Raw genomic sequence first — 26803 nt, forward strand, 5'->3', positions numbered from 1 at the left:
GGGCGGCCGTTAGCCAGTTTCGGTGGTATCTTGTTATTTTCTAATTTGGCAGCGGAAATTTTCATCAGGACCGTAGTTAGAAAATATTTTATCAGAGTAAACCACCACATTTTATAACATTAAACACATGGGTAAAACTCAAGTTTGTAGTACACACGTTTTCATAGGAATAAATCCTATTTTGTTTAATAAAAACACCTATTTTATTTTAGGTAACTTTATTGCCACTTTTCCAAGCCTTCAGTGCTCTCCAGCTGGTTTTTATTGGTTTCACACTAAGTTACCTGAAACACGTGTTTAAAAACATTTTATCAGCAGAAAATACTGGTGAGTGAATCCCAGTTTAATCAAGTTTAAATAAAAAGTCACAGTGTACAGTATTGAGGGCGCATCCGCAATTACATTTGTTTCCAAGATATAACAATTAACATCAGTGGTACTGTCATACTCAACTTGTGGAAATGTTACTCCTTGGCCAGGTGGTAACAAATTTTGTATACAAAACCCCGACATACCCACTATAATTGTATTCTTATAAATACTCAATAACTGTTATTCGCATGGAAAGATATTTAAGGTTTTGTAAAAATAGTTAACAAAAAGAGGATTACTCACATTGCTATTATAGGGCTTTCCTTTGTGACTTCCTGGTTATAATCTAATTAAATAAACAATGCACATGTGTTAGTATAATAACCCATTTCAACATTAGTAATACCCTCCCCGAGATGGCATTCCAACGACTACGTCGGGCAGAACCACGACAGCCGTTATGGAACCCTAGATCAATCGGGCAGAGTATCTGATACGTATCCAGGGGTTATGATACTTACAACGAGGCAAAGCTTCGCTAATTAGGGGGGGGGGATATTAGACCCGAGTATAATGCCTACACTTTAGATTTGAGAGAAAGAAAATGATTTTGAACGAATTCGAATGAAGATCCAATGGCCTGCTTATATAGTGCTTCTCCTGGGTTTTCTCGCGGCCCGCGTAAAATAAGGCAAGGCCTTACGCGGCCCGCGTCAACTCTAGTTAACGCGTAGCTGGACTGAGTCATCGAGTAGGTTTGCCGGGTGTTGGGCCACGTGGCCGCACCGGGCTGCGCCACAATCTTGATCTCACGTGGCCCGCGTAAACTAACGGGGGTCTTACGCGGCCCGCCTGAACTTACAAATCAACGAAATTAGATCTTGACCTCTATACCGCCCGCGTAAGGTTGGGGTGGGTTCTACGCGGCCCGCCTCAACTTGTTTTTCATTTATTTTTAATACTATTTAATGTATTTGGGGCCCGTTTTCATGTATGGGGTGTATTTTAGGAAGTGTAGGGTGTCAGGGGTGTTTTAGGAGGGTTGTTATATTTTGGGTATCACTCCTGGGTTATTTAATGAAATATATAGTGCACTCACATTAAGTATAGTAACCCAATTCTACTTTATCCCTACGTCACGAGACAGAACCCCAATTAATTTAGGCAGAGCCTTGATATACGTTATGGGGCCCTACGTTAGTCGGACATAGCATCAATGATCAGGAGTTACAATACTTAAAACGGGACAGGACCTTATTATTCTTATGACGAAAAATAGAATTCTAGAGTGAGAGAGAGGAGGCCGAAAGTGAATGTGCACATAATATGTTGATTTAGAATTCTATATATAGTCTCCAAACTTAGATACGTTGTCCACGTATCCATCCATCATTGAATTTTCTTCTTATCCATGCAATTCTAATAAGCCTAAAATTCTCTCTTTTGATTTTAGTAAGACACGTACCCCATTAATTCCTAATACAAATTTTTGATTCTTTCTTTTTAAATTATACATGCAAACGTAAGCATGTAATTCCATAAATGAATTTCAATTGTAGGTTTAATATATTATTTATTATAATTAATTTAACTACTTCACTTATTTGACGTTTATAATTTCTAAAATATGACGTTTTGTAAAATAATAAATATGCCATTAGGACTAGGACGAGTATATTTTTATCTACATTTTGAAACAAGTTTCATTAAAAACAGAGTAGTTTCAAATATAATGTATTTTTATAATTAAATTATTAAATGGTTCTTACACTTGCCTAAAATACCTCATATTTTCATTGGTCAACTTACCCATGATGCATCCTTTTAATAAGTTTATATATTTTATAAATAAAAATTTTGGGAATGTTACAGTAGCGTATATAAACCCTTATTTTCTGTGCAATGATTGGTGATCAAGCACTGAGATCCATGCTTTACCTACGCTGCGTATAGGAGTAACCCTATACGTTGCGTATAGACCTATACGCAACGTACACTACAAGAAAGGGACACCTTTAGCGGCGACAAGTGTCGCCGGTATTGGTCGGATTTGTCACCTACATACATTCATTCATTCATACACTTACATACCCACATACATGCTTACATACACCTACTTACATAAATGCATAGACTTTCATATACTCATTATCTCCAAATACACCTACATTATACATTTAATATACAAACATTCATCCTAACATACACATATTTACATACCTAAACTAAAAATTATACAATTTCTAAACTTAAAAAAAATATATAAAACTAACCGTGTTTTCAGGTTTCAAGTAGACTAAGATCGCTGAGACGAGGTGGTGCCGGAGAAGTGAAGGTGGTGACCGGAGAAGAGATGGTGGTGATCCGAATTTTCTTCCACAAACACAAAAATACACAAAAAAAGAGCAAAAATTAAATCCTATAACATGTATATAACAAATGTAGAGAAGAAATGTAACATAAAACAAGTTAAAATAACCGATTGGGCAAAAAAACGAGTGTCTCCGGCGGTGGAAACAAGAGTTTTGGGGGGAAAAGTGAAGAGGAGAGAGGGAAATGCGCTGATAATGGTTCTGTTACGTTTTCACTTTTACCGGCGACAGTCTGTCGCCTCTATTGATTACATGTCGCTGCTATTAGGTTAACCAGGATAAGATTTCTGTGGCTAGGATTTAATGTGGGACACACACTTTTAGCGGAGACAGCTGTCGCCGCTAATGACCTACTTTACGTCGCCGGTATTGCCTTTTAAATCCCCAACCGTTAGATCAGGATTTTGATCAACGGCTGGGGTTTGGTCTTAGGGTCTGTGACGCGGATCGACCAATATCGGCGACATTAGGCCTGTCGCCGCTAATGGCCTCCCATTCTTGTAGTGGTAGGTAAACCCTGATTTAATTAGAGTTTGGTGTGCCAATAGGTACATTGGTGCCAATAGGTACGCCCATATTTTATTACATGATTAACGTTAACGACGTGTTTTCACTTTTATTTTGTGTTTACTATATTAGCTAAGAACGTGTTTTCATTATTAATTTGTATTTAACTGTTTATTATATTACTAATTAACTTCGCATCACAGTTTGCATATTAGTAAGATAATATTGGTCTTCAAAATCTGAAGAGAATAGAGATGGTTGTTGTGATTAAAAAAAGCCATGAAAAAGACAGGGAATTAAGAAACTGGATCAAGTTTCTAGATTAATTGAATAGCCTGCTTGCATGACCAACGTTTTGTTCTCATTATTATAGTTATTTCACATGTGTTAAAAGTCGTAAATCTGTCGCCAAGAATTAGAAAGTGATTAGAATTGAAAATTTAAATGTCATTTGATTTTGAGTTGGTTGCAACATGTTCATGAAAAAAAATAATAATAATTCAAAGGTTCGTCGCCAAAACAGTGGTACGTATTTTAAAACAAAACTGTGATGGAAATTTTTTTATAACAAAAAGTTTCTTTAGAAGGTCAGTGATTAAACACAACTTAGATTTCAATAGATGAAAACAAGTTGTAATAGTTTTAGAAATATTGCTCAGGAAGAGCAGTGGTAGGTAGTAGTCTCTAACAACATGCCACTAATCAAGAACTGAAAGAAACTTAAGCCTCAAGGACCCGCTGACTTTGTAATCACACTTTCACGCTCAGGCAATCTTCCTAAGTTGGACTATTGATATATTATTTTTAGGCTTTCTTTGTTGGATAACCGGTTTCATATCAGCGGAAGCATTACCGGTGTTCGATGAATTGGTTTTCATTGTGTGTCACGATTGAACAATAGAACAGAGTGTGAATGTGGGAACAAGAAGAAAAACTGATGTGGACAATTCGAAAGGAATTCTGAATGTCTTGATAATGATCAAGTTACATTGTTATGATATATATACAAAAGGAACGGTTGTGTTGGTTGTTGAAACGTTGTGACGGTTAACCGTTATCATTGCAACCGTTTACCTAGAATTCTAAATAATAATATAAATAAAGCTACATAATATTAAGTTTAATTTATTATCTAACACTACCCCCTAAATTAAACTATCTTCTTGGAGACCTTTGGCAGATCGGTTTGCTTCATTTCACTACTAGAAAACCGGGTATTTCCGACCGCATTTACAGTCGCAAAACAGTCGCAATTGCCTTGTTGCAACCGTTTTGCAACTGAAAATGTGATTGGAAAAACACTTGTCGCAATTGCCCTATTGCGACCTAGTTGCGACCGCTACTGCATTTTCTGCGACTTGTGTTTGCGACCATAAGAACGGTCGCAAAATTTGCGACTGTCCTGATTTTTATAACATTCTTTGACTTGTTGCGACTGTTTTGCGACCGCCTAATTTTTGCAACCGTTTTGCGACCCTTTGCCATTTACAGACTTTGCGACTGTCGTTTAGCGGTCGCAAAATTCTGTTATTATTAGTATTATTATTTTTTGCATTTTCAGCTTGTTTCTCTTTTAAACCTGCTAATAATATTCATATTTTCAATATATATAATAACATTCCACTTAAGAGTTACAAACTCAAACATCAAAAACTCGAGTTATGTTAACATAATTCACATGTAATATAAAGAGTTTATATCCTAACATCAAATACTTGGTACAGAGTTTCAAAACTAGCCATGCCTTCGTTAGCTGCCCCATGTTGAGTAGATTATAACCAGTCCGTAGCTGCCATTGCCATACCGCTTCACATGATCACACCACATGGCCTTAGTTACCAACAATTTGCTAGATAGAGCACTGTAAGATGTATACCTCCCCATGATTTGTTAAAAAGACGGTATCTCCATGGCTTCCTTTTCCATGGTTATGGCCATCATTAGTTGGGATGATATGTAGGAACATATGATGATGCCTGCATCAATCATAAGAAGGGTTCTATCAATAAAGCTTTTATAAACATCTGTTGCATAGAAAAATGGCACCAAATTTTCACAAACAAATAAGAATATCTACACCAAACCACATAGAGATCTGGCCACGCATACCGCTCCTGCATGTAATTTGTTACTAAATACATCACTATTAGAATTTCACCTTCTTACTCTTGGCTGATTTAGCAAAATTTGCAGCTTTTCCGATAAAATTCGAAATCTTTTTAGTTGGGTCTTTTCCTGGAGGATGGCTTTCCTCTTGGCTTGTGGAACGGGTAGTTTGAAATTTTTCTAGGTGTATCATCTCACCTATCCTGCCCAAGACGGAACTTTTCAACTGATTAAAAGGAGGAAATTTGAGAAACAATTGCTTTATACCACCCAGTGATGTGGCATAGTTTCAAGAATTAATTCTCTAAACTCCCTGCATTCAAACTACAGTTGAAGAATGCTCAGCTAAAGATAATATCAAATATTTAGCAATAGACATTGTTTATATACCAAACTTATGTTGTGAAATAAGGACATCTCCTGGTTGGCGTCTATTAAGAACATGGACATCAAGCTTATAGTTATGTTGTGAAATAAGTGTTGATTCATCTAATGGAACTGCTTCAATTTTCTATTATTACATAGATCAATTGTTAATAAGCGTAGAAGATTTAAGATAGGATACTTTCATGCTCAACATTAATTTGAAGTAAAAACAAATTCCCATTTCAGCTGTATGCTACCAACCAAAGTTCAAATAAAATATAAAATTCAAAATACCTAATTTTTTCTACTCCAGCGGAGTGTACCGGTTCGCCCCGCAAAAGCATAAAGGGCAAAAAGGCAAAATGGCATAAATTAACAGCTCCTGACACATCTGCAGACTACATGCAAAATCCTTGTACTCTATTTATATAAGAATAAAAGATGTATATTTGAGGGTATTTAAAACAAAAACTAATATGGAAGTTCTTACTTCTTTCTCGCTTGCGCTTCTTCTTTGTTGTTTAGCACTTTCCTCCGGTTCCAGACAGTCCACATTTCCCACTCAAGCATGTATCTGTTAGACCCCAGAGCAAAATTTCAACTGAATCTTCCTCTTGACAAATACGACATTCTGCTGTTGCTAATAAAGGTGCTTGTTCCTCATCATCTGTGGGCCCGTTTTCATCAACTGCACGAGCTAAATCGGTGCAAGATGTGGGGCCCGCCATCTCCTCTGTCTTTTTTATGGTTTCCCCGCCCACAGGCTTCACCAAGCGATTCAAATCAAGAATTAAGTGATCACCCATTTATACAATAATCCAAAGCCTGTGCAATTAAAAGAATAAGAAAACATAAAGTCCACCCAGAATTACTATAGGAAGTCAACATCCATATACATTGACTTTCTTAATTATAATAAATCCGTAAAAAAGCATGAAAGGAAGAAAAAAAATCCTGCAAACAGGTATTTGCCTGACCGGAAGCTGCTTTTGATCAAACCGAGAGTCTTTTCACCACGGACCAAATCAAAAGTGTAACCGCTAACGCCAGGCAAGGAAGTTAGCGTTTTGAATGCTTCAGCTGGAGCACATCAGAACACATACAGTATAACAATCAAATTACGGTGCAAATCAACATACGAAAACCTCAGTGTGGTTACGGAACTTACGAGTTGGTGTCAAACCACTTGGCCATTTCCATAGCAGGAACCGAAGCGTTTCCTCTAGCCGTGGAGAAGTAAGTGTCGAAACCGATTTCACCGTCGTTCTAGTTGTATCTTGCGGGGACGGCACCGAGCATGGCGGTGGTGTCGAGAACTTGATCGTAGTACGAAAATGTGTTGCTAGAGATGTACTTAATGCCAGCATCGGACATCTGTTTCCAGATGGATGATCTGAGATCAGCAGCCACCTTTTGCAAATCTTCGGCGGTGCTCTTGCCGTCCCAGAACGATTCGAGAGCAAATTTCAGCTCTCTCTTGGGGCCCATACGTGGATATCCAACAATGTGAGATGCCACTGTTTTAAAGGTCGTGTAAATAAGGGTCGGTTCAAAGAAGACTAGATTATTTATCTAGTCTTCTTTGAACCGACCCTTATTTACACGACCTGTTTTTGGCCCTCGTAATGAAAAACATTGGATCCGCCACTGTTTTAAAGGTTGTCCTACACTGCTACTCTCCAGATTTCGTTACACTTAAAGTCACCAAGAATTCATCTATCTCATATGAAAGCGAATCAATCAAAATGTATGATGAGAAGCTCTATTCTATATATAGGAGAACGAACTACAATGGAGCTACCTAACAGACTAACCGAAAGGTAACTGACAATCTCAGGCTATACAACTACTCCTATACATACACTAATACAGTAATACACTACCTCTAAAATGGCATGTTATGAAACAGTATAGACATACTCAAATGTAAAAATAAAAACATTACTTGTGTCGCACACTCACACTAATCATGATCATAGTAAAAAAAAAACCTCTGTGTGTGTATATATATAATAACATGAAGTTATCATGTCACACCTAATATATTGATCTACTTTACGAAACCGAGGCAGATGAAAACTTGTTCGATTTGCAGCAAAGCAAAATGTGAACAGAACAGAACAAATCATTTCATATACAAATTATACGTAAAATCAAGATCCAGTTATCGATCGATAGCTCTCGAAACCGTAGATCCATATTATCCCATTATCATTCCATCTATGTGTAAAAATACGATATAGATCAAAGGATCCGGACATCCTGTGATCTTAATAATCCATTTACTAAACCTAAAATCTCACAAATCTTATAAAAACCCTAACTAGAACTAGAATGCATAAAACATTCTACACAAATCACTAAATGTGATAGTCTACATGCATATGTGATACCTAATCCACATACACAACGAAACATGGAAGCAGATCACGGACGCTTACATTCAGATCTAACTATATTACTTAAAATTTTCAGAATTGAATTTAGATTCACATATAAACCTAAATTGAACTCGTAATCAATTTCATTTAAACTTCTACCAAATCCATATCGAAATCAAGATAGAAAACAGATCTAATAACCTGAAAGCAACTGAAAAGCTATTTGGATTCAATGCCGTAACAATAACCAGCTTATAATTGACACGAATCCGAGAGCCGATAGAAGCAATGGAAGAAGAAGATGCAGTTGAATTAGAATAGAGATTGATCATCATACTGGAATCAGGATGAACCCTAGAAATCACGACTGTTGAAAGAGCTTGAGAAACCCTAGAAATTTGTTAAAATGACGCCTGCTGATGGTGATAGTAGATTGGGGAATAAAAGAGGAAAAGCATCTCATGTGCATCGCCGGTGATTCGCGTCGGAGATGAGTGACGATCGACCGGATTTGTGTCTTTCTAGCGACAGGATCCGAATTTTGGTGAATTGATGGATGAATTTGGGGAATTTGGTGATTTAGAACCGAAGTGGTGAAAATTTGAAGATTTTTGGGTTTTGAATTAGGGGTATATTGTAATCGAGAAGAGAAGACGTAGAACGTTGGTTTTTACCCTTCATTTTGTATGAGTGGATTAAATTGTGAATTTCAATAACTTTTTCATGTTTTATTTATTATATAATATAATGTTAATGTTAAATAACTTACTATTGTTTTTAAAAATTACTTTTTTCTAATTAATAAGATATTTGTTTTTATTTTTTATTAACAATAATAAGCGGGTTATGCTCGTGCGTTGCGATGGTTTTTTAATGTTTCGTATACAATTGTTTACATTAGATATTCTTGTATTTGCGACCGCTTTAGACGGTCGCAACTTTTTCCATTTATATATTGCTCGTATTTGCAACCGCTTTAGACGGTTGCAACTTTGGTTTTTTTATATATTTCTATTATTTGCGACCGCTTTAGACGGTCGCAACTTTTGCTTTTTATATTTTTCTCGTATTTGCAACAGTTTTGCGACCGAATCTGTGTTGGTTTTTAGTTTTGTGACTGTTTTGCTTTTGGTCGCAAAAACGTCGGTACTTTTCCGACTGTCTTGTGTTGGTCGCAAATTTTGGTCACAATTGCTTAGTTTTCTAGTAGTGTTTCATAGCTTTGACAGCCTGTGAAAAGATCAAACCTCCTCCTCTTGATCAGTCTTTGTGCAACATTCCAGTAGCCTCCAGGATAGAGAGCGTAAGCGTCTTCGTTTGTGGGTCCCACTCCCTTAGCCGGTTCCTTATCATATCCTTGCCGATCATCTTGTGCTTCATTTGAAGTTGATTCTTTAATTATCTTTGCCCTTTGAGATTTAAAATCTCTATAATACCTTTCCAGAATGTTAAGTACTGAGCATATAGAATTCGAACCAAAACATTATCGCTGTTATCTAGCCCAAAATATTTGGCCATTACGACCCACAAGTTATACTCCCTGACTCGTTTGTGTCCACCTTCCTTTTCGATGATAACAACAGGATCAAACAATTCCACCATTTGAAAAAACTTATTCTTAAATATGCCACGATCTGTGCATATCTTAGTGGGTGATAAGTTAAATTCAAGTTCACTTAATATTGTGTCAATTTTCTGAAATTAGTTATGATGTTGACTGATCATTAATACAACAAAATCAGAATCCAAATAATCCCTTTTAAATTCATCATAGACCCTACTATCTCTTAATTTGATATAACCATTGTGAATTGTATGACCTGGTAGTCGATGGCAATAATGTGCTTGTTGTTCCCTTGTTTTCCGTTCCATTGTAGGTCTTCTAAACTTCCAGAAATTAAGGTAATTCTGGTTACTAAATCTCCTTTTCATTGCTAATAGTCCATCTGTCGCTAAAAGTTCTTCTGCTATGCTAAGGCCTTCCCTTTTTTGTCGCTAAAGTTCTTCACTAAATCTTTCTTTCTTCTCTTTATCATTATTTTGGATTTATTTGCAGAAGTGACTCCTGTATAAACTTCTTTAAAAAAAACAGAGCATCATGTCTTTTGCGTTCACATCCTTTATCATTGTAATTCTTCGTGTCCGATTGCTTTCTTGTTCTTCACAATCATCTTTAAAATCATCACTATATTCTGTATTCTTTCTCTTGTGATGTCGTCGGTTATCCACCGATTTCTCTCTTGATTATGTATCCTTGTCCTCTTCTCTATTGTAATAACCATCCTTGTCTTGTTGCATCTTACCATTTTTAAACATCAGCCTGTCACCACCGATTGTAAGACCCGCAAAGTTCGCTTTGATTACCTTCTTCGATCGAACGTCTTCTTCGTCATCTGCACGTGTTGCGAAATTCACGCTTGGTACTTCATCTTTTCCCCGTATGGTACTCTTGAATGGTTCCCCGTCTGCGTGAATACTACGGCCCATACCATAGCCGTCTTCAACCCTCACATGGCTGGAACTTGGGAAACTTACTTGTCCATATTTTAACTTCTGGGAATCCTTATCTATTCCGTTCGCTATTTCACGGTTTTTCTTGTTCCAATCGCATCCTCCTTCATCTTTCATTCATTTCATCAGAACAGTGTTTTCATGGCATCGTTTCTCGCTTCATTCTTGCAAACATTCGTGATCGCGGAGTTGTGCGATCGGGGTTGAATTCGTCTCCGTATCCTCTGTTTTGTTCTTCATCCGGTTGTGCCCGGAATCGTATCATATCGATCGATTTTCTTCGATTTCCCACCGTGGCTCTGATAACCACTATGTTGGATAACCGGTTTCATATCAGCAGAAGCATTACCGGTGTTCGATGAATTGGTTTTCATTGTGTGTCACCATTGAACAATAGAACAGAGTGTGAATGTGGGAACAAGAAGAAAAACTGATGTGGACAACTCGAAAGGAATTCTGAATGTCTTGATAATGATCAAGTTACATTGTTTTGATATATATACAAAAGGAACGGTTGTGTTGGTTGTTGAAACGTTGTGACGGTTAACCGTTATCATTGCAACCGTTTACCTAGAATTCTAAATAATAATATAAATAAAGCTACATAATATTAAGTTTAATTTATTATCTAACATTCTTGAGTTTGTACCATACATATAATCATATATTGTTACTACTCTCCATTTGGAGAGTGTTATTGGTCCAATCGCAGAAAGCCCCAAGAGGATTATTAAGAAGCCTGCTAGGCTGATGGGCTAACCCAACGTCCAGGCCCACTGAAATTCGCATCTTTTTTTAGTTCTGTGCTATTATTTTTTATTGTTGCATGCATGGTTGAGTTAGTCGCATTAGTTTAGAGTCACATGTGCATTTAGGTTACAGTGGAAGTCATGGCTAAAAATAAGGGATGATACATGGTGTACATGCTTTCATGGCTATGGTGGACATGTAATCTCATGCATATTTATATTCTTGTACTTTTCATTTGAGAAATATCAGAAAATCGTTCCAAACTTGATCTTGTTCTCTACCTAATTTTCTTTGGAGTGTAGCCTACTTACATGCCTAACCTTTGGTGCTTTCATCATCCTTACCTTGCCTCCTCGCAAAGACAAATCCACAACCGATGACCCCAATCCTCTCAATAATCTGTGTGAGCAATTCACACAATTCTTCACACACTACACCACTACTTCTGCCCAATTCGAAACTCGAGCCTTAGCACCAGTCGAAGCCATCCAAGCATCGATCCAACAACAAACTGATTCCACAAATCTCTTGTTAGCCATCCTTACCAATGATACCACCGAACAACCTAAAATCCTTGTTAAACCCTCCACATCCAATCCTCCCGGCGACCCTCCTACACCACGCCCCCCGAAAATCAATCCTCCGTTGTTCGACGGGTCCAACCCGTTGGATTGAATCTTCCAAGCGAAAAACTATTTCACATATTATAATATTTCCGCCGATCGTCATATTTCCTTGGCCTTTTTTTACTTCACGGGTGAAGCATTGAGTTGGTACAAGTACCTTCACAACAATGCGTTGTTGGGTACTTGGCAAGAATTCTCCCGAGCTCTCGAGCTTCTCTTCGGTCCTTCGGATTACAAAAATCACCAAGCGACTATGTTCAAACTCAAACAAATGACTACGGTCACAACTTATCAAGCCTAGTTTGAGAAACTTTGCAACAGTGTCATTGGTCTCTCGAGTGAAGCACTCCTTAACTGTTACCTCTCTGGTCTCAAAAACGACATTTAAGCCGAACTCGCAATCATCAAACCCACTTCCCTTCATCAAGCCTACGGCTTATCTAAGCGCGTTGAAGATAAGTTAAATCTCACGAAACCTAAATCATTCCAGCCACGACTTTTGCCTCATCATCTTTCAATTCCACAACTACGTCTTGTACCCCAGCCATACCTCAACTAACCCCAACAAACACTACCACAAAAAGCGGAACCCCTCCACTTCTCACAACCCCTAGATCACAACTTCCGTTCACTAAACTATCTCCAGAGGCACTTCAAAAATGTCGTTTCGAGGGATTATGCTTCCGTTGTCCGGAACGCAATTTTTCGGGTCATAAGTATCTCCCGCTGACCAATTTTTTCCCTCTTTTCAGCGGCCTTTTTCGGATTGTCCTCTCCACAGGCTCTCCGGGTGACGGGGTATATTAACAATCAACCTATTCAGGTTTCTATTGATACGGGTAGCACTCATAACATCGTGCAACCCCGCATCGGTTCGTTTTTAAAGCTTCCACGATAGGAGATTTCTGAATTTTTTGTGATGGTCGGAAACGGTGATAATCTGAAGTGTAACAACGTCTGCCCGTCGGTCGTGATCACCCTACAAGAAACTCCTTTTACGATACCGGTTTTCATTCTTCCGGTTGAAGGCGTAGATATCATCCTAGGGTTAGCTTGGCTCAAAACTCTACGCCCAGTCCTAGCTGATTTTTCATCAATCCCACATTTAACTTTCAATGTGGGCCCACATGCCATTACTCTGCGTGGGGAACAACCTACGACCCAAGTGTCATCCACTTCCCTTCAAACCCTATTATCAAAAAATGTTGTAGCTTCCTTGCATGCATTATTTTTCCACGTAGTCTCCCCCACTCCTACACAAATATCAACCACCAGCCAACATTCTGATCCTACCATCCACCAACTACTTCAAACATATGATCATTTGTTTCAACCTCCTACACAACTCCCTCCAAACTGTAGCCAAGATCACCATATTCCAACATTTCCCTTATCTAAACCGATAAACATTAGTCCGTACCGATACCCTCAATATCAAAACAAATCATGTCCACTTTAATTGCTAAGATACTACGAGATGGGATCATTAAGCCAAGTCAGAGCCCTTTCTTGTCTCCGGTTCTTTTGGTTCGTAAGAAAGACGGGTCTTGGCATTTCTGTATAGATTATCGCGCTCTAAATGCCATCACTGTCAAGGATCGTTTTCCGATTCTCACGGTCGACAAGCTTCTTGATGAGTTACATGGCGTGGTAGTATTCTCCAAAATCGATTTGCCAGCCGGCTACCACCAAATCCGATTAGCCGCGGAAGATACTCATAAGACCGCATTTCAAAGAGTAGATGGTCACTACGAATTCCTTGCTATGCCTTTCGGCTTAACAAATGCACCGTAGACTTTTCAAGCCACAGTGAACGATCTTTTTCGGGATGTCTTACGAAGGTATGTACCTGTGTTTTTTGAAGATATTCTTGTTTACAGCCAATCAAAAGAAGAACATTATCACCACTTACAACATGTTTTTGAGACACTTTCTCAAAATCAATTCTTTGCAAAACTATCCAAATGCATTTTTGCGGTATCTTCTATTGATTATCTTGGGCATATTATCTCCGCTAAGGGTGTAGCAGCTGATCCAGAAAAACTCATGGCCATTCATTCATCGCCAACAGCCACTACCATCACACAACTACGTGGCTTCTTAGGCTTAACGGGTTATTATCGCTGTTTTGTTCGAAATTATGCTCAAATCGCGGCACCGCTAACTGATGTTCTCAACTTACCTTCGTTCAAGTGGTCAATGCAAAGTGACGCAGCCTTCCAGGCTTTAAAATCAGCAATGGTTTCACTAGCAACTCTCACACTTCTGAATTTTTCTGAACCTTTTGATGTAACAACTGATGCGTCTACCGTCGCTATTGGTGCGGTTTTGTCTCAAGGGGACAACCCTATTGCTTTCTTTAGTAAAAAATGTGGTCCCGGATGCAAGTCGCCTTCACTTATGTTCATGAATTATACGCGGTTACGGAAGCCGTAAAAAAATGGCGACAGTATTTACTTAGGCGAAAGTTTCACATTTTTACGGATCAAAGGAGCTTGAAGCACTTGTTATCACAAGTCGTCCAAACCACAGAGCAATACAAATGGGCAACAAAGTTAATCGGGTTCGACTTTGAAATCCATTACAAACCGGGTAGAGAAAATCGGGTAGCCGATGCTCTGAGTCGCTTGCACAAAGATCAACTAATGGCCATTTCCATAACCAATCCTGCTTTTTCGGTCAAAGAAGGTTTACTCTGTAACCACAATAAACTTTATGTACCTTTTCATGATTCACTTAGGTCCTTGTTGTTGCATGAGTTCCATGCTTCTCATGCTGGGGTCATTCGGGGATAAGGGTTACCATGAAATGCCTAGCCGGACAAAATTAAAGACAGATGTTTTATCGTTTATTAGCCTTTGTCAAATGTGTCAACAAATAAAATACCCCACCCTTAAACCTTATTGCCTTTTACAACCCTTACCGATTCCGTCCAACATATGGCAAGAGGTCTCGATGGACTTCATTACTAATTTACCTCTCTCACATGGCAAAACCGCGGTATGGGTCATCGTAGAACGATTCTCAAAATTTTCCCATTTCATTTCCCTTCCACCACATTATGGGGCTGTCATGTTAGCTACGCTTTTCCTCCAAAACATTTACCGCTTACATGGTTTACCACGAAGCATTGTTTCTGATCGCGATCCTATTTTCCATAGCAAATTATGGAGAGAACTTTTCAAGCAAATTGGAACGAAACACAAATATTCCACCGCCTATCATCCACAATCCGACGGACAAACTGAAGTTGTTAATCGTTGTTTGCAAAATCTTTTACGTGCTTTTGCAGGTGAGGAACCAAAAGATTGGAGTAAATACTTATACTTGGCAAAATATTGGTACAACACATCGCATCATTCCGCTATCAACATGAGTCCGTTTCAAGCATTATATGGTCAACCTATTCCGGATGTAGTCTGTTACAAACCGGGTTCAGCTGAAATTCCTTCCATTGATGTCACTTTAACTGAGCTTCAATGACTCTGGTCAGTGTTGAAAGAGAATTTACGAGGAGCACCGCAACGGATGACAACTATGGCAAATGAACATCGTCAAGACAAAGAGTTTAAAGTCGGTGACATGGTTTTTCTGCGCCTACAGGATTATCAGCAAACAACAGTGGAGCGCAAGGGACCCAAAAACTTTTCTAAGAGGTTTTTGGCCCATTCAAAGTCGTCGAGCCGAATTGGAGCAGTCGCGTATCGTTTACAGTTACCGGCAAGCGCAAAAATCCATCTAGTTTTCCATGTGTTACTATTAAGAGAAGCAAAAGGTAACCTGGAAGCTGTTCCGTTACCAAAAATCTAAGATTTCGAAGGAGCATTGTTGCAGCCGAGTCGGGTACTAGATCAGCGTTCACTACTAGAAAAAAGGGTTTTTGTTACCACATTTTCGGTCGCAAAACGGTGGCAAAAGCCCTTTTGCTACCGTTTTGCCACCAAACTTTCAGTAGAAAAAACACACGTAGCAATTGCCCTATTACCACCTATTTGCTACCACTTAGTTTTTTGCTACCGTTTTTGTAACCGTTTGTTTGCCACCGTTTTGCTACCGTTTTTTTCACCATTTTGCTACCGCTCCCTTTTGCCACCGTTTTGCTACCGATTTTTGTCACAATTTTGATACCATTTTCGCTTGTTTGCTACCATTTTGCTACCGGCTTTTTACACCATTTTGCTACCGTGTTTTTATCACTATCACCATTTTGCCATTTATTTATTATATTTGCTACTTTATATCTATTTATGTGTACTAGAATTTAAAATGTAACCATTTATGGAATTTGAAAATCATAACAAATATCCTATTTTGCTCATAATAAAACATCCAAATCGAAACATCAAATATGTTGGAACTGCACTTTTGTAATGAATCACACAAGCCAAAACCAATCACTCCATATTTCTCCTTTTGATCTCGTATCAGCTACCCCTGCCCTAGCAAGAATATCCAACGATGGAGGATCGATCCCTTTCTGATTTATAACCACAAAGTTGTTATCGATTCCATTGCAGACCTGTAGACCGTCACATGTAATGTATTTTAATAAGCAATACAAAGGAAAATGGAAAGTTCAAATATCAATTAATACCTTATTTTTTAGTTCGATTCTTTTTTCACTCTTTCATCAACTGCACGCCTCTCTGCAGCAACTGTCGCTTCTCTTTGCTCCGCATTTGAATAGAAAACTCGAGCATTTATTTCATTGAATGAACAAACTTAGTGTTGTCAAGTGTCAAAATTAGTAGCCGAAAGAGATAAACAAACGCATACGACATATCTTACCTTCTAAACGGTCAAAATGTAGCAATTTTTCAGCATGCCTCTTCATATCCGGATGCCTGAAAAGAATAGTAAACAAATAAATAAAGGTTAAGCTAATCCTCATTGTGAACTCGCAAAGAGAAGTTTAAAAGACATAAACTTACATCAGCCTTAAAAAGAATAGTAAAGTACATAGAAGGTCCCTGTAGCTGACCAAATAGTTGCAGCCAAATAGCAACTGCATGAGACAATGGAACCACGAGGCATTAGCATAGATTTCTTTTTAAATATTTCATCAAAAAGAAGAAAAATTACCTGTTACCAAGATTGGTAAGACCTGTATACTCAGGCCCGTAAAGTGGTTCAACTTCCTGTCCACTTTCTTGAATCCGATTCCAGTCAAAATTGGTATCTAGTCAGGTTCCTTTTCGGCAGTTGTCATTTCTGTCTGTATTATTTAAAATAACATATTGACGTGATGTCGTGGTCACAATCAAATTTAATCCCAATAACAACTAAATAGATAGCGGTAAGTGGGTATCGAACACAGGGAGTTTGTGGAATATGTGCTATCTCGATGTATGTCTAACTTCACTAAAGCAAACTAAATTGAAAGAAAAATAAATTCAAGAGTGGGTTTGATTGGTTGATTTTTAAACTAAGATTAACTAATTAAATTGCAAAAGAAAAGTTTTGGTTGTAAACAATTAGAGACGAGTGACCATCTTTAGTTTCCGGTTTGCTTCAACATTTGTGCTATCATTCACTAGAAAGAACTACATAGACATAGTTCATGTGCAATTACTTGTTGTGATGAAAGGGAACTAAGTACTCAGATTCCTAGAACGTGAGGTTGTTACCCGATGACCAATTGACCCTTACCCGATACTAGTTCTACCCATGATATCTCGATTGCCAACGGCACCAAGAACGTATGGTTTCAAAATAGAATAATCATAAGCATCAATAATTTACAAACAAATAAGAACACACCATGATAAATAAAACATAAATTCAATTTACCATTCTAGAAATATGAAGTCAAGCACAATTGTCTATACAAACCTTCAACTAAAGATGACCATAAAGAGTTTAGCCATTCATGACTTGAACAACCATCCCCCACCAAGTCTCCATGTTCATGTGAATCAAAAACACCAACAAATTATTTAGAACCAAGAAAAACAAGCCAAAATCGCCCAAGAAGTGCTCCCAAAACGGTTGGGAATGATTGGATGATGAAAAGGCACCATAAACAACCTTAAATGAGGGAGTTACAAGTTTCACGCTGGCCTCCACCGTAAATTACGGTACCACCGTAAGTTACGGTGGCTTAAAATGGTTTACGGTGGAGTTAAACTGAGTTACGGCATCAATTTTTGTCAGAGTCTACCGTAAATTACGGTACCACCGTAAGTTACGGTAGGCTTCAGCAATCAATTTTTGTTTTCTTCATAACTTTCTCGTTTCAACTCCGTTTTCTTCACCGTTTTCGCCTACGTTCTCGTAATTTCATCCTCTATCATGTTATCTTCTTAATTCTTCAATTCCAAAATTTTATTTTTTTCATTTATTCTCCGTCTTTCAATCTACAATCCAGTCGTGTCTATTCGAAGCTTTATTTCCATACTTTTAAGCTCTAAATGTACCTGAAACACAAGCAACCGTAGTTATCTAATTCAAGACAATTACATGATCAAATGAGGGATTCACTCGTCTTTTAACACACTTAAGGGTTGTCCCATGGACCACCCGTCACATCCCCACACTTAACCGTTGCTTGCCCCAAGCAACCCATTACAAATCATTTTCAAAACAAGCGATCAATGTAAACCAAGCAAAAACAAACAATCCTTTTACTAACCCCCTTTTTAACACCCAACCAATGCACCCCTCGCTATGTCTCTCATCTCGGCAACAAGTAAGCACTAGCAACTATGAGCTAGACACACAAAAGGCAAACGGGTGGTTCACAACTATAGGCTTGTACCTAAATCGGTCCTTCTCCTAACAAGTGCCAAACATGAATGCAAATCAAAGGGCTTTAAGGTTGTAACGTGGCTAGGTGTACGGGTAGGAAATGGAATATATATGTAGTAGCGAAGGACTTAACCCGGTCTTTTATTACACAATGAAACAAACAATAAACATGACATAACTTCTATATACAAGACAACTCAACATCACTTTTTTTTTCTTTTTCATTGCTTTTTCACTTTTTTTTTCTTTTTTTTTTCATTGCTTTTTTTCTCTTTTTTTTTTTCTTTTTTTTTCTTTTTTTTTTCTTTTTTTTTCTTTTTTTTTCAATCAAATATTCAACATAACACTATAACATATCTACACACTACTAAAACAACTACTAACACTATAAGACCGGGTTATGTCGGGTAAATTTTTGGGAAACTAGCTAAGGGGTAACAAATGATCGGCTTTTAGGCAAAAAATGGGCAACTAAATGTCCAAACCCCCGCCCCTCTAGCAACCATGCTCATATATATAATTAATGAGGTCCAACCCCCCAAATCCCACACTCGCACTCACCAAGACGAGGCTACCTAGTTGCCCTTATCCTTTTTACATTCACATTCAACTAAGGACTCAGACCATATTAAGGCACAAGTTCTTATGCACCCCCACCCGTTGCCACTCTCATCAAGACAAGTATTATTTATTTACATGTGTGGCTTCAAATCTCACCAAGAACAAAGGGTATTAAGGGTTGCCGGTGCATCATTTGGGGTTAATCCACGGTGTTCAAATTCTCACATTATTTAGCTTTATTTAAAAATTTTCAAAAACCTCAAAATTTCTCCCCATCCCCACACTTGGGATACATTGACCCCAATGACGGTTTTGGGAAGATTTGATCGCTTAACTCTTTAACATCACCCAAAAGCTGTTCAACTCAAACCACAAATTTCTTTTTGGTTTTTTTTATATATATAACTAAAAACACCACCAACTTTCACAATCCATAAACACATCAAACACATTAAACACCACCCATCCGCCCAACCGTAAACTTAAACATGAATATATACAAAGGTGCACAAAATGAGAACAAGACACAACCTAATTAGTAAATCAGCAGTGTTGGTAGTGATGCAGCTGCGGTAATCGGACTGGTTCATAAACATCTCTTGGATTCGCCGATATCTCAATGGGGATGTTGCCAAACATCCCCACACTTGAATCATTGCATCCACGAGGATTGAAACGTAATAACCTGCCAAAACACAAACACAACACCACAACAAAACCAAACAAAGCAAAACAAAACTAAACAAAACACAAATACAATACTCTACAACCTCGGGCTGCCTCCCGAGAGCGCTAAGTTTAAAGGTCTTCAGCCAGACCATACCTGATATGCGTTATGGTGGTCTTAATGCACACTTACCCGCAGCATTTCCAACAAATGCCCGGAAATTTACATGCCATCTCCATAGATTTGTCAGTATATTTGGCATGTTAAAGCTGCTCCTACGGGCTTTGCTAGTCCACTTCATGACATATACCTTAATGTCTGGTAGTTTCACCCTTCTCATTTTGTTCCTCGAACCCTCTTCCCCACACTTGTTAATTTGAATCATTGATATGGGAAGAGGTTCGGTGCACATATCCATCCCATCAGCCTGCTCTACCTCATAATCTGCACATATCATCTGATCTACAAGTGACTCTTCATCAGATAAAGGACTCATTGGTGTGGTATTATCCTCCACAACCTCCTCCTTCATGTGAGAATAATCTCTAATATCGTCAGGTAATGGTGAGAGGCGTTCTTCTATCTCTATCTTCAATTTTAAAGTATGACACTTAGAAACCAAGCAGCTGATTCGGTCTACATCGGACAGGTTGGGTGTTGCTAAATATTGCTCGAGTTTGGACAAAGTTACTTCCAATACAGCAAGCTCTTTTTCCTCCTCGGTCTCATAAACATAAACACCCTCGGGCTCAGAATATTCTTCGGGATGATATTGTCGATATCCCTGATACGGTCTATAGATGCGCGCTTCCATCATCTTTTTATTCCAATACTTCGGGTTTTCCGAATACACCGGGCACACATCATAATCATAAGTGTGATCGCGACCGCAACAAAAACATAGACCATCCATCCTTGCCTCATAATAAACTTCCTCGTCCCGCTCGTATCCATATGAATAATAGTCATCCTCCATTTCTGATTCATAATCGTCAACGTATGATGGAGGTGGAAGCTGTGAAACATAAGACACCGGTTTTCCATGTGCCCTCCTGTAGTGAGCCTCGTGGCAACCAATACATGGATGTCGTGGACCCCCGCACAATCTACACGTAAATAAGCTGAAATTTGTGTAATGCCCTGTCATCCTGCACAACACAACTCAACTACCAAGTGTAAATCATGAACATAAAAGAAATCTTTTTGGTTTTTTTTTCAAACTAACACACAAGATAACACACGTTGCGCACTACTCCCCGGCAGCGGCGCCAAAATTTGACGTGATGTCGTGGTCACAATCAAATTTAATCCCAATAACAACTAAATAGATAGCGGTAAGTGGGTATCGAACACAGGGAGTTTGTGGAATATGTGCTATCTCGATGTATGTCTAACTTCACTAAAGCAAACTAAATTGAAAGAAAAATAAATTCAAGAGTGGGTTTGATTGGTTGATTTTTAAACTAAGATTAACTAATTAAATTGCAAAAGAAAAGTTTTGGTTGTAAACAATTAGAGACGAGTGACCATCTTTAGTTTCCGGTTTGCTTCAACATTTGTGCTATCATTCACTAGAAAGAACTACATAGACATAGTTCATGTGCAATTACTTGTTGTGATGAAAGGGAACTAAGTACTCAGATTCCTAGAACGTGAGGTTGTTACCCGATGACCAATTGACCCTTACCCGATACTAGTTCTACCCATGATATCTCGATTGCCAACGGCACCAAGAACGTATGGTTTCAAAATAGAATAATCATAAGCATCAATAATTTACAAACAAATAAGAACACACCATGATAAATAAAACATAAATTCAATTTACCATTCTAGAAATATGAAGTCAAGCACAATTGTCTATACAAACCTTCAACTAAAGATGACCATAAAGAGTTTAGCCATTCATGACTTGAACAACCATCCCCTACCAAGTCTCCATGTTCATGTGAATCAAAAACACCAACAAATTATTTAGAACCAAGAAAAACAAGCCAAAATCGCCCAAGAAGTGCTCCCAAAACGGTTGGGAATGATTGGATGATGAAAAGGCACCATAAACAACCTTAAATGAGGGAGTTACAAGTTTCACGCTGGCCTCCACCGTAAATTACGGTACCACCGTAAGTTACGGTGGCTTAAAATGGTTTACGGTGGAGTTAAACTGAGTTACGGCATCAATTTTTGTCAGAGTCTACCGTAAATTACGGTACCACCGTAAGTTACGGTAGGCTTCAGCAATCAATTTTTGTTTTCTTCATAACTTTCTCGTTTCAACTCCGTTTTCTTCACCGTTTTCGCCTACGTTCTCGTAATTTCATCCTCTATCATGTTATCTTCTTAATTCTTCAATTCCAAAATTTTATTTTTTTCATTTATTCTCCGTCTTTCAATCTACAATCCAGTCGTGTCTATTCGAAGCTTTATTTCTATACTTTTAAGCTCTAAATGTACCTGAAACACAAGCAACCGTAGTTATCTAATTCAAGACAATTACATGATCAAATGAGGCGATTCACTCGTCTTTTAACACACTTAAGGGTTGTCCCATGGACCACCCGTCACATATCAATGTCTGAATGCCATCATCCAACTACTGTTTATAAACACAGCCACCGAAACTTGAACACTCGACATCTACATTAGAAGATGTCAAACTTTTTAGCATGCAAAATGCTTTATGAATGTATTAAGTGCAGCGAAAACTCACTTTAAAATGGGCATCGAACCAGCTACCAAACCCACATAGCCATGTGTCCTCTTTGGTAATTGCTGATGATATGCTAGCTCCAGCTTTGAGAATGTCATCAACAGTAACGGTTAAACTATCAATCTCTTTCAAAATAGCAGCTGTTCCAACTACTTGATCTGGATCCTGGTTGTTCCACATAGAATTCTACATGATTAAATAATAGCATCCTTTAGAAATGATTAAAGCGCTATAATAATAATAATAATAATAATAATAATAATAATAATAATAATAATAATAATAATAATAATAATAATAATAATTTTATTTTTAGAAATGATTAAAGCGCTATAATAATAATAATAATTTTGTTTGGTAGAAGTATTGTTACTTTAGTTAAATGAAAATGAACTACAACATATAGCTAACGAGAAACTGGTCAATCTGTTATGCGAAAATGAACTACAACATATAACTAACAAGAAAGTCAAATAATTAACAAGAAAAGTCAAAGATTTAGTTATACTTTCATAATTATATATATAGTAATTATTAATGAATATATATTTACTATATTAATTAAAATTTAAATACACCGTTTAGGCTCGCGAGCCGGCTCGAACTCGATAAACGAAGTTTGGGCTCGCGCTCGCTACTAAACCAACTTACTTTTAGAGACTAGCTCAAGCTCGTTTAAGCTCAGCTGGTTTTGAAATGAAAACAAAAGCCTCGATCGCCTTTACTTTTCAAAGCTTATAAACATTCTCAGAGTATAAAAGTCAGTTTGGTATGAAGAAAAAACTAAAAGTTCCTTTTGATTTTCCCAGAAGGAAATCAAAGTTCACCAATTTGTTTATTAACATTTTTAATGATCACTGTAACACCCCCAAAATACCACCTGCGGAAACCCCGCGAGGCGTGTTACACATCAGAGTCTCTGAGCCACCAATCACATTGAACTAATGATAAATATTTAAATAAAACATGTCATTAATTGCCAAGATTAAATGTCAAACATAATATCAATTCACAAAGAGTTATATAGCGGAAGCATGTGATAAATTGTTTAGCAAATGTTTCATGATAATACTCAAAACCAATGTATCTAATATAAGTAGACCAATAGCTTCGATCCATGACCACTCCAGCACTCCCAGATAGCAAGTCCATGTCTTGTATTCTAACGACCTGCAAGCATGCAGACAACTGTGTCAGACGACGCTGGTGAGTTCAAGGTTTTGTTAACGTGTTTTATTACCAGATGTATGTTAACGCGATTTAGTGTTGTGATACGATGTCGTTCACGTTAGATACCCTAGGGAGTGTGCCCATATGTATCCGGGGAGTGTGTACCCCTTAACGACCGAAACTATGTTGTCTTCGCTAGATACCCTAGGGAGTGTGCCCATATGTATCCGAGGAGTGTGCCTCTAACAACCATAGCGATACCCAGATAATTAGTTCACGCCCGTCCTTACGGCCCGGTGTGAGGTTTCCCACCTAATAGTGCAATCAACTAATTACCCCCATTGCCCTCCAGGCAATCCGATGATAGATTCCATGTTTAATAACCAAAACCGATTAAGTTGTTTACCCAAGGTTTCCCTTCCAAATGTTTACCAGTTGTCCCAAACCACCGGGACGCATGCTAGAGAAATGCAATGAACTCACCTTGATTTGCTCGGTATGTTACAGTAAGTGCTCACAAACAATCAGTCAAGTCCTACGGTACGTATATGTATATGATCAGTTGGTATTCACAAAGTTGGCACGTATGTGTAATCACAAAGGACAATACATCGATGATCACCAAATAGCACATTGTACGCATTCGAATTCATATAAGTCATGTGTGTCACTTAACAGCAGTTAAATATCTCAGTTAACTTCTAACAATGTTAAATCAGGTTACTGTGCAAGTATTCAAGTTGGCGAAACAGAAGTTGGCGAATCACATAACTGGCGAAACACATGTTTGACGAAACACTTGTGTTTCGTCAACTACCCTTTGGCGAATCAAAATTCTATTTCGTTGATTATCCCTTGGCGAAACACATTCCTGTTTCGTCAAGAGTTCCATTTCGTCAAGCCTTCACATTCGACAACATTCTATTACGCCAAACATCCTAATTCGCCAAACATCCTAATTCGCCAAACATCCTAATTCGCCAAACATCCTAATTCGCCAAACATCCTAATTCGCCAAACATTCTGATTCGTCAAGCAGCAGTTACGTCAACATGTCAGTCACGCAATCATCACAGAAAACCCTAATCATTCTAACAGCCGTTATCAACGTTCAACCATACAATCGTTAATCACATAATCATCATCTAATCCTCATACAACAATCATTACCCAGAAACATACGGAATCATTATCATATAGAAATCGATCAATACCGCACATCATCATCCATTTGACACAAAATCAGCAGGGTATAACTATGTACAGATTCATAACATGTAACGCGTATTCATTCCGTATACATCAATAAGTTTTGCAACACTAAATCAACACTATAGACCATAGCCTAGTCAAAACCATCAACCAAAACATGAACACGGTTATAATCTAGCATGATTCTTCATGGTTACAAACAAGAACAGTAATGGATGATATAAACAAGCACTCACACATAGAAAAACACTAACCGTAAAGAACAAGGAAGCAACTAGATCGGTTCGGGGCTTCGGGTATGCGAGATCGCCGTCACAGAGCAAGGGAGTTCTAGGGTTTCGGTAGTCTTGATAAAAGTGACGAATGAACAGAGAGTTCGGTACATATGCAATTACGTAACGTGTTGGGCCCTTACTGGGCTTCGACGAGACTGGGCCGACGAAACAGGCTTTGTTTCGTCGAATGGTTCTTGGCGAATCACAATTCTGATTCGTTGAGATGTGCTTGGCGAAACACACTTGTGTTTTGTCGAGTTGTTGTTCAAGAGTTAACAGTTTAAGACTAAGTTTTCTGATAAGTCACATGTTATACATATACAATCAAACACAAAACCAAGCAAACACAATTCGTTTCATTATAACATAACGTGTGCAGTTACAAGTCAATAAATCAAATACTACCAGTCAAAGTCAACGTGCATTTAATGTGGAAGTGAAGGTCGAAAACTCGAGTTGTCACATCATCCCCAACTTGAAAGAAATTTCATCCCGAAATTTGATAGGCCATCCGCAACACGATGCGATGCTAATCAAGATGACTGTGCATTTTCCGCGGGTGTCATCATCCCCAACTTGAATGGGAATTTCGTCCCGAAATTCACTAGTTACATGGGATGCAGAATTGCTAGGCTTGGTCTTGTCTTTGGGAAATAAGTGTGGATACTTGCGTTCCATCTGGTCCTCGCGTTCCCACGTGAACTCCGGACCACGTCTTGAGTTCCAACGAGCTCTCACAATGGGTATACGACTATGCTTACGCACTTTAACTTCCCGATCCATAATCTCAATAGGTTCTTCGACAAACTGTAACTTGTCATCTATTTTCAGCTCTTGAAATGGTACAACTAGTGTTTCGTCAACCAAACACTTCTTTAACTGCGACACGTGAAATACATCGTGAACATTACCCAACTCAGCAGGTAGTTCCAACCTGTAAGCTACCTTTCCAATTCGTTCCTGAATTTTGAAGGGTCCTACATAACGGGGGTTTAGTTTGCCGCGTTTCCCAAAACGCACCACACCCTTCCAGGGTGAGACCTTTAACATAACGCGATCATTAACTTCAAATTCCAACGGTTTACTACGCTTGTCAGCGTAGCTTTTCTGGCGGTCGCGAGCTGTGGCCATACGGTTTCGGATTTGCACGATGCTTTCTGACGCTTCAAGCACAAACTCAGGGCCTGTGATCTGACTATCACCCACCTCAAGCCAGCAGAGAGGTGAACGACATTTCCGTCCGTACAGTGCTTCGAATGGAGCTGCCTTAATACTTGTATGGTAGCTGTTGTTGTAGGAGAACTCTATCAATGGCAAGTGTTTCTCCCACCCTTTCCCAAAATCAATTACACATGCCCGTAGCATGTCTTCGAGTGTTTGGATGGTTCGCTCGCTTTGACCATCCGTCTGCGGGTGATAAGCGGTACTCATGTCGAGTTGGGAACCGAACGATTTATGCATTGACTGCCATAACTCTGAAGTGAAACGCGGATCTCGATCTGCGATGATAGAAGTTGGTACCCCATGCCT

At 38.4% G+C, this 26803-nt stretch overlaps 1 long non-coding RNA gene across 6 annotated transcripts; it reads right to left on the reverse strand.

Annotated features, from left to right (window-relative positions):
* Nucleotides 1–4786: 4786 nt before the first annotated feature.
* Nucleotides 4787–8703, reverse strand: LOC110889670. Of its 6 annotated transcripts, XR_004872091.1 has the most exons (6): nt 8246–8699; nt 6832–7180; nt 6154–6743; nt 5958–6061; nt 5350–5621; nt 4787–5167 (listed from the first exon to the last, which is right to left on the reverse strand). It is a non-coding gene; the product is annotated as an uncharacterized LOC110889670 (long non-coding RNA). The 6 variants fall into 6 exon arrangements; XR_004872090.1 differs by having other exon boundaries at nt 5350–6075; nt 8246–8703; XR_004872089.1 differs by having other exon boundaries at nt 5350–6488; nt 6641–6743; nt 8246–8702.
* Between the last annotated feature and the right edge of the window lie 18100 nt (nt 8704–26803).

The sequence above is a fragment of the Helianthus annuus genome, chromosome 11, assembly GCF_002127325.2.
Source record: "Helianthus annuus cultivar XRQ/B chromosome 11, HanXRQr2.0-SUNRISE, whole genome shotgun sequence".
Lineage (NCBI taxonomy): Eukaryota > Viridiplantae > Streptophyta > Magnoliopsida > Asterales > Asteraceae > Helianthus > Helianthus annuus.